The sequence below is a fragment of the Octodon degus genome, unplaced genomic scaffold (genome assembly GCF_000260255.1).
Source record: "Octodon degus isolate 3935 unplaced genomic scaffold, OctDeg1.0 scaffold00101, whole genome shotgun sequence".
Taxonomy (NCBI): Eukaryota; Metazoa; Chordata; class Mammalia; order Rodentia; family Octodontidae; genus Octodon; species Octodon degus.
In genome coordinates, this window is record NW_004524677.1 from 9,906,867 (window position 1) to 9,913,832 (window position 6,966).

Here is a 6,966-nt window from a genome sequence, read left to right on the forward strand (position 1 = left end):
GCAGTCCTCAGGTGATGTGGTGTGTCTGAGGAAAACACAAAATTTCCACCAGATTAATTGTTCTAAACTAGGATGTGTAGAGAAGGTTTTAAGGCAAAGATTGAAGTCTGCCATAACACGGTGACTGTCTCCCTGGCAGCTCGCACAGAAGCAGAGAACCGCATGTCCGCAGCCGCCCTGTGAAGGCGCAGGAAGCCACAGCTGTGCCAGGGACTGATTCAGGTCCAGGTGACAGGTCCACAGCACCCCTCCACGCCACTCCTCTTCAGGCCAGGCTGGGACTATGATCAATGACAAAGACAGGGAGGTCCTCAGAGGGGCATAATGGTGCCTGGAGCCCATGAGTCAGACCAGGACACATCCCAGGTGCTGTTACAGGCTGAGCAAAATAATGTTCTGCCTGACGCTGAGATGGTGAGCTTTCTGTTACTATAGCGAGCTGCTACAGCATCGATGCAAAGTGAAAAAGACTTACTTCCGCCCAGTGTATTGAGGTCTCTCGTCATGAACAACCTGTCCCCTTGCTCTTGAGCGCAGGCAAGGAAGGGAATGTGTCACAGCAGGGCCATGAGGAAGGACAGAGCCACTCCACAGTGAGAGGCCAGACATTGAACTGGTGCTGACAGGCAGGGCTCCCTGTCCTGAGGGCAGGCCCCGCCCAGTGACCAGGGATGCCACCGAGCGCTTCCACCTCCCTCTGCCCACTCTGGGAAGTGGGTCTGAGACACACGGGACTTCAGGGCATACTGAACATCTGAACTGCCCCCACGACAATTTGCCTGCTCAGAATTGCGGTTCTTTCATTAAGGTAGTGCTACCTGTCGGCTACTCAGAGGCAGAGGTAGGTGGGATGCTTACCCCCTCCCACAGTGCATGGGAAAAAGTCAGGGCAAAAGCTCAGATTTTGTCTAATTACTTGACATCAAATACATATTGTTAAATAAGTAGTAGTCATTCCATCTATTGCATAACCTCAATGAGGCTCAGTTCCTTGAAATTTTACCTGATGAGACAGCATGTTACATAAAAATTTACCAAGACAGGTGAAAGAAATAGGCTAAAGAAATAACTCAGCGAATGTTCTCTGTCCTCAGGAATCTTAAATAGAGGCCTAAGCTTGGGCACCATTTGAATCCGACATGCTGCTGGGCTCACCACACTCTTTTTATTTGTTTATTTATGTATTTCTTTATCTGGTCAGTGCTGAGGGAAAATCCTTGCCCCACTCGGGTGAGGCCAGAGTTCTTCCTGAGCAACCCGCATCTCCTGCTACATTCTTGTACCCAACTTATGCCAGGCTGGCTGGTCTCGGCTTTCCAGTCGGCTCAGGTGCGTGGGCACCAGGGCGGGCAGCAGCCAGCTGTCTGTGAAGCTGAGCGGTCAGAGTTCCAGAAATGTACAGTTGCAGGTCGAATCTGGGACTTTTATTTTCTGTTACTGTTTCTTTGTTTATTCATTTTAAAGTGTTAACTAAGCAAATAACTATGATTGGCCCAGAGTGTATATTTTGTAGAATGACTAAAATAATGAACTAATCATTCCTACAAGGATAAATGAAATAAGCATACGCATCTGTGTTAGTTTTCCAATCTGCTATAACCAAGAACCCTAAACTGGGAAGCCGTAAACCTCAGGAATTTGTTCTCATGGTTGTATGCTGGTACATCTAGGACCAAGACCTTCCTGGCTCTGTGTCCGCTTCCCTCTAGAGACCACTAGCCTCACCTGGCTCCCACGTGTAGGGCGTGACTCTGGTTGATCTCTCTCTCAAGGGCGCTAATCCCACTCACAGAAGCCCCACCCTCACGGCCTGATCACCTGAAGAATACCAACCTGCTACTACTTTGGGGGTCGGGGTTTCAACATATGAATTGGAGGGGAACACATGCATTCAGACCACTGCATTAAAATATCCACTGACCAATGTCAGGCAAGCACTTATTCCACTGAGCTATCTCCCCTGCCCTCCTACTTCAAATTAAGTGCAGGTTATAGAAAACAATTTTATAATGAAGACATATTGGTTGGTTGTTTTGAGACAAGACTTGCTTTGTAACTCAGGCTTGTCCTTACCTCAGTATGTAGCACAGCTGGGCCTGCTCTGGCTGTCATCCTCCTGCCTCAACCTAGCACGACAGGTCTAGACCACCTCATCTGGCAAATACACACAATTTAAATAAATAAAATTGATTTTGATTTTTTTTTTTGCAGTACCAGGGATTGAATTCAGGACTTTGTGCTTGCCAGGCAGGCACTTACTCTACTGAGCCATCTCCCTGGCCCCTAAACAGATAAAATTGAGACCACATCACTGATAAAGTCATCTTAGGTCACAAGGTCTCTGAGCACCAGTTCATCTTTCACTCTAATAGTAAGAAATGTCTACTGAAAATCAACTACACAGCATCTAAGACAGAAAAAGTGTACATTTTTGCTACAGTTTCAGGGGAGAGCAGGTTGTTCCCATGACCTACAGAGCCAGCTTCCAGCTACACGCAGGGAAGTGCTGGGGTGCTGTCATCTATTCTGTGCCTACTTCCTAGGACTCCTAAACCTCGTCACAGGCAAGCAGTGCTTCGCCCTCCGCCCTTTCTCCCACAGCATGTCCCGTCCCTGCACCATGCCTCCCCCGCAGCGGTGTCCCACCAGCATCTCCTCTGCTGGATCAGCAGTGCCCCCAAGGCCCACATGTAAAAGGCTGCACCCTCAACCTGGTGCTGGAGCGGTGGAGGGAGCCTGCAGGGCATATGCCCATGGAAGGACTCAGACCCTCGGGCCTTGCTCTCTTTTTCTCTGTCCCTCCACCATCATGCAGTGATCCAGTGGCTGTCCTCTTCCACCACACATGTGGCTTTGGGAGGGACACACATGAAGCACTGAGGAAAGAAGGGGACACCAGCACAGCCAGTCAGATCAGCCAAATCAACACTGGTTCCAGGGGGTGACAGATGTCACAACCAGGTCATCTTCACATCCTGGGTTGGATCTTCCACAGGCCCAAAGGCCAAGTGTTAAATCTAGGTCCCCAGCCTGTGTAGTACTGGGCAGCACCCAGCAGAAGAAAGTCAGACCACTCTGAGGGCTCCTGAAGGGGACACCGGGGCCCAGCGCCTTCTTGTTTCACTCTTTGTTTCCAGGCCACCTCTAGGTGAGCAGCTTCACCACTCCTCAGGCTTCCTGCTGTGATGTTCTGCCTGTCCAGAAGTCCAGAAAACGTAGAGCCAAGTAACCTGGAACCAGAACACAGGACCCCAAGGAGCCTCACCTGTTATAAGTTGCTTATCTCAGGCGCTTCGTCACAGCAACTGGAAGTTGACTGCAAATGAAGTAAATTGTGAGATGAAGTTAGAAAGAAACAAGTATGTGTGCCTGGGGGAGGGTAAGCGAGAGGGGAGAGGGGCGAAGAGGGGAGGAGAGAGAGTAAAAATGGCAAGAGCCTACCTGGCTTGAGCTTCTCTCTCCGTACTGAGGAATGACTTTTATCTTGGGAAAAGAAGAACCCACTATTTATGTATTCTACTAGTCCTTTCCAGGTCATAATACAAACCAGAAATTTGTGCTTTCAAATGCCTCCTAAATTAGATTTTTTTATTTTGTTTTATTTTATTTTTGTAAAAGATCCATGTCATCTCTTGGAGAGCACATAGTCATCCAAAAGCAGAGAAAGACTAAATAAATCATGGGAAACCCCAGGAACCATAGCACACAGTCCATGTTAGAAAACCCCTCACACACTGCAGAAAGAGTGCATTTCCTCCAAGATTAGTCTTCACATCTTCTCGCCCTCCAAGCCGCCTTGGGGTGCGGGGGCGTGCCCCTGGGCCTGGCTTCCACAGACCCGCCATCTGGTCTCTCCGTGTTTTCCGTGTTTTGCAGAGCTGTGGACAGAGCTTTCTGGAGAGGCGCTGTGAAGCAGAGGGAGCGGCGTGGGCTCCAGACACACATCCTGTCACACACCCTGTCCCGTCAGAGGGGAGCATTACCCAGCTCGGCTCCTCCGGCCGCGTCACACCAACCTCCCTGGTCACTGCTCAAGTGCTGCCCCTCAGCAACTCGAAAACGCAGGGGCGACTGTGTTCCTTGCATCAATTTTTCCAGATAGATAGATAGATAGATAGATAGATAGATAGAATTGCTGATTTAAGACTGTAAAAGTTATCCTTTCTGGGCTGACATGTAGGAGACATCCTGCTCTCACAGCCAGTAGAAATAGGCTTGCCACCCACTGCAGTCTCCTATCATGCCACAAAACAGCAGTAGGGGGGTCACCTGCCCTCATGGGGGTCGTGCTAGCTCAAGCTGGCGTGCAACTGGCGCTTTTATTAAAAGTGCTTTTTTTAAAAAAAAAATTTTTTTCCCTGGTCACTCACAGGGACCTTGAAAAGACCCAAGTAAAGCAGGCAGTGTGCTCCCTCTGCACCACCTTCCTCCTGGGAAAAGTCACCCTCTTGGCAGCCCCCTTCCTCCACAGACGTTTTGCGGCCGTGCCCTCCGGTGGCGCGGACCGGGCCTCAGACCTGCGCCGGGAGTCAGGAAGAGCGACCTCTCACGGCGCGTGCCTCAGCCTGTACTTTTCTCCCCAGCTGAGAAAAGTGCTCCCGACGCCAACCAAGACTCTGGGAATTTATAGAAGATCTTTGATTTGCTCGTCAGAGAAGCCATGTCTGTACTGGGAAGACACAGGAGATCGGAACAAAGCGAGAGGTCCTGAGCTGCAAGCACAGCGAAAGGCAGAGAGCGCCGTGGGACACGAGGGTCTGGCTGCCCTACGGACACCTGGCCGCTGTCAAGGAAGCCAAGAATGGCTGGAGAGCCCTGGCCCGGCGCCACTCCGGCCTCTGACTCACTTGGCCTGCAACGCTCACGCTGCAAGCGGCCGGCGCCACCTGCGACTCCTTCCCCTCCTGCTCCGCGGAGACATCCTCCGCCCGCACTTAGCCGTTTGTCGCCAGACGCCTCCGGCACGCACTGCCTCGTCTGTCTTCTCAAAAAGTGCCACAAGGTCCCACTCCGCGGTGATGTCCACGTGCAGTAATCTAGTTCTGCTACACTGTGGAAAGCCTCCCTCGGAGCCGTTCTGACCACGGCCCACTAGATGCACTTGGGGTGGGTCAGTTCGCTCCGGGGCGGGCCGGGAGGTCAGCGCTCGCCGGCCGCGCAGGCGTCCATCGGGGCGGCGGGGCTGCGAGCCGGGCGCCTCGCCGTTGGACTCCTCCCTGCTGCTGACGAAGAGCATCGTCTTAGGTAAGCTGCACTTGGACCTAGAAGGCACCGGTTGTCAGAATACTAACAAAGCTTCCCATGCACGTCCCCTCGCAGGTGGACTGGAGGCCCGAGCGCGCTCCCGGGGAGCCGCCCCCGCGTGCGGGGCGCGGGGCGCATCCGAACTCTCCTGGCAGCTTCCGCCGCGGGCCTCGGACGGACGCCGCGAGATCCCAGCCTCCAGGCGCCGGGAGCACCCGCAGTTAGCTCGCTGCGCTGTGCGGCCCGGCCCGGCCCCAGCACCTCCGCCCGGAGCAGCCTCGCACGCCCCGCGCAGCCCAGACGCCTCGAGGAAGGCCGGGGTGGCCGACGGGCGGCGAAGGAGCCCAGGAGGAGACGGCGAGGCCGTGGGCTGCACCTGCTCCTGCTGCTGTGGAAAGGAAGCCAAAGCAGGCAGCGGGAAAGGATGAATCTTCGGACGAAAAAGGGCAAGCGAAATCAAGAACCCAAGAAAGGGGCTGGCCAGATGGCTCAGCGGACTAAAGCGCCTGCTTAGGCAGAGCTCAGCTGCCGGGGATCGATCCTTCCCAGGGCTGGATCCCACTGTGTGTTCGATCCCCCCATTCCGATCCCTTGTCCCCCAGGTTCGATCCCCGGGGCCTGCCGTCCCCGCCCCCAGGGCGCACTGAGCCAGCGGTTGAGGCTGGCATGGTGGCTGCACTCGAGTTCCCAAGGCTTGGAAGGCTGAAAACAGGAGAATCATTACGAATATGATCTGCACAGTGAGACCCTGTAGACCCTATAGACCCTGTCCTGAATACATAAAATTAAAAAGAATAAAAAAGAAACCGAGAATTACCTGTGGAAAATGAGAAACGAATGTGGGGAGAGTGCTGCAATCCAGAGGAGTATTTTTATCAACTCTTTTTGTAAATGCAAGTTTTTTAGCAGCTCTAGAAACATTTTTCAAAAGGAGAGAAGGCAACCTTATCACACTTTGTAAGTGTGAATGATTATTTTAGAGGTGAAATCGTTCTCTGGTTATTTTTTGGTGCAACCAGAAGTAGTGGGCTATTGAATTATGGCAGGCTGTGACTGTCTTGGGTGTCAACGTAACATTCCGTAGGTGGGGGTTAGTTTTATATCCTGCAATACAAAGTATGCTAAATGGCAATTTGGAATTACAGTCCTGCATTTAATATGACTTGGGTACTTCAAATGACTTCTGTTCTCATGTTTTTAGTAGAATTGTTTCCTAGAGAAAACTACTTTCTAATTATCACCCTGTCAGAATCGTGTGCACTCTGTAACACCTTTGGTCGTGGTAGTCCTGTTTGCCTCATTTTGTTAATGTGCTGTGAAAGATCAAAAATTTGAGTCTGTAGTGTGTGTGATACAAAAGTGTGAATTGGTGGGACTTAAGTAACACTTGGTCAGCATTTGAAGATACTGGCACTTAATCCTCTTACAGAAAATTTACCTCTAATTATTATTAATTAATTAATTTATTTATTTTTGAAGATCTGGGGATTGAACTCAGGTCCTTACACTTGCCAAGGAAGTGCTTATTCTACAGAGCCATCTCCCCGGTCCCCATTTGCCTCTAATTTGAAGCTGGAAAGTCACTGGAATAACTGAAAAACAGTACATGGCTTTTGGTATGTGTGTTAAGAATTATGTACACAGTGGATAGTGTGTACTGATCCTCCACACAAGCAATAAAATCTCCAAAATTGAAGATAAGAAGAAAGAGGAGGAAGAGGA

The 6,966-nt window shown here is 51.2% G+C and overlaps 1 pseudogene; it reads left to right on the forward strand.

Annotated features, from left to right (window-relative positions):
• LOC101570853 overlaps positions 1-5,672 on the forward strand; it is a 13,993-nt pseudogene extending 8,321 nt beyond the window's left edge.
• Positions 5,673-6,966: the final 1,294 nt, after the last annotated feature.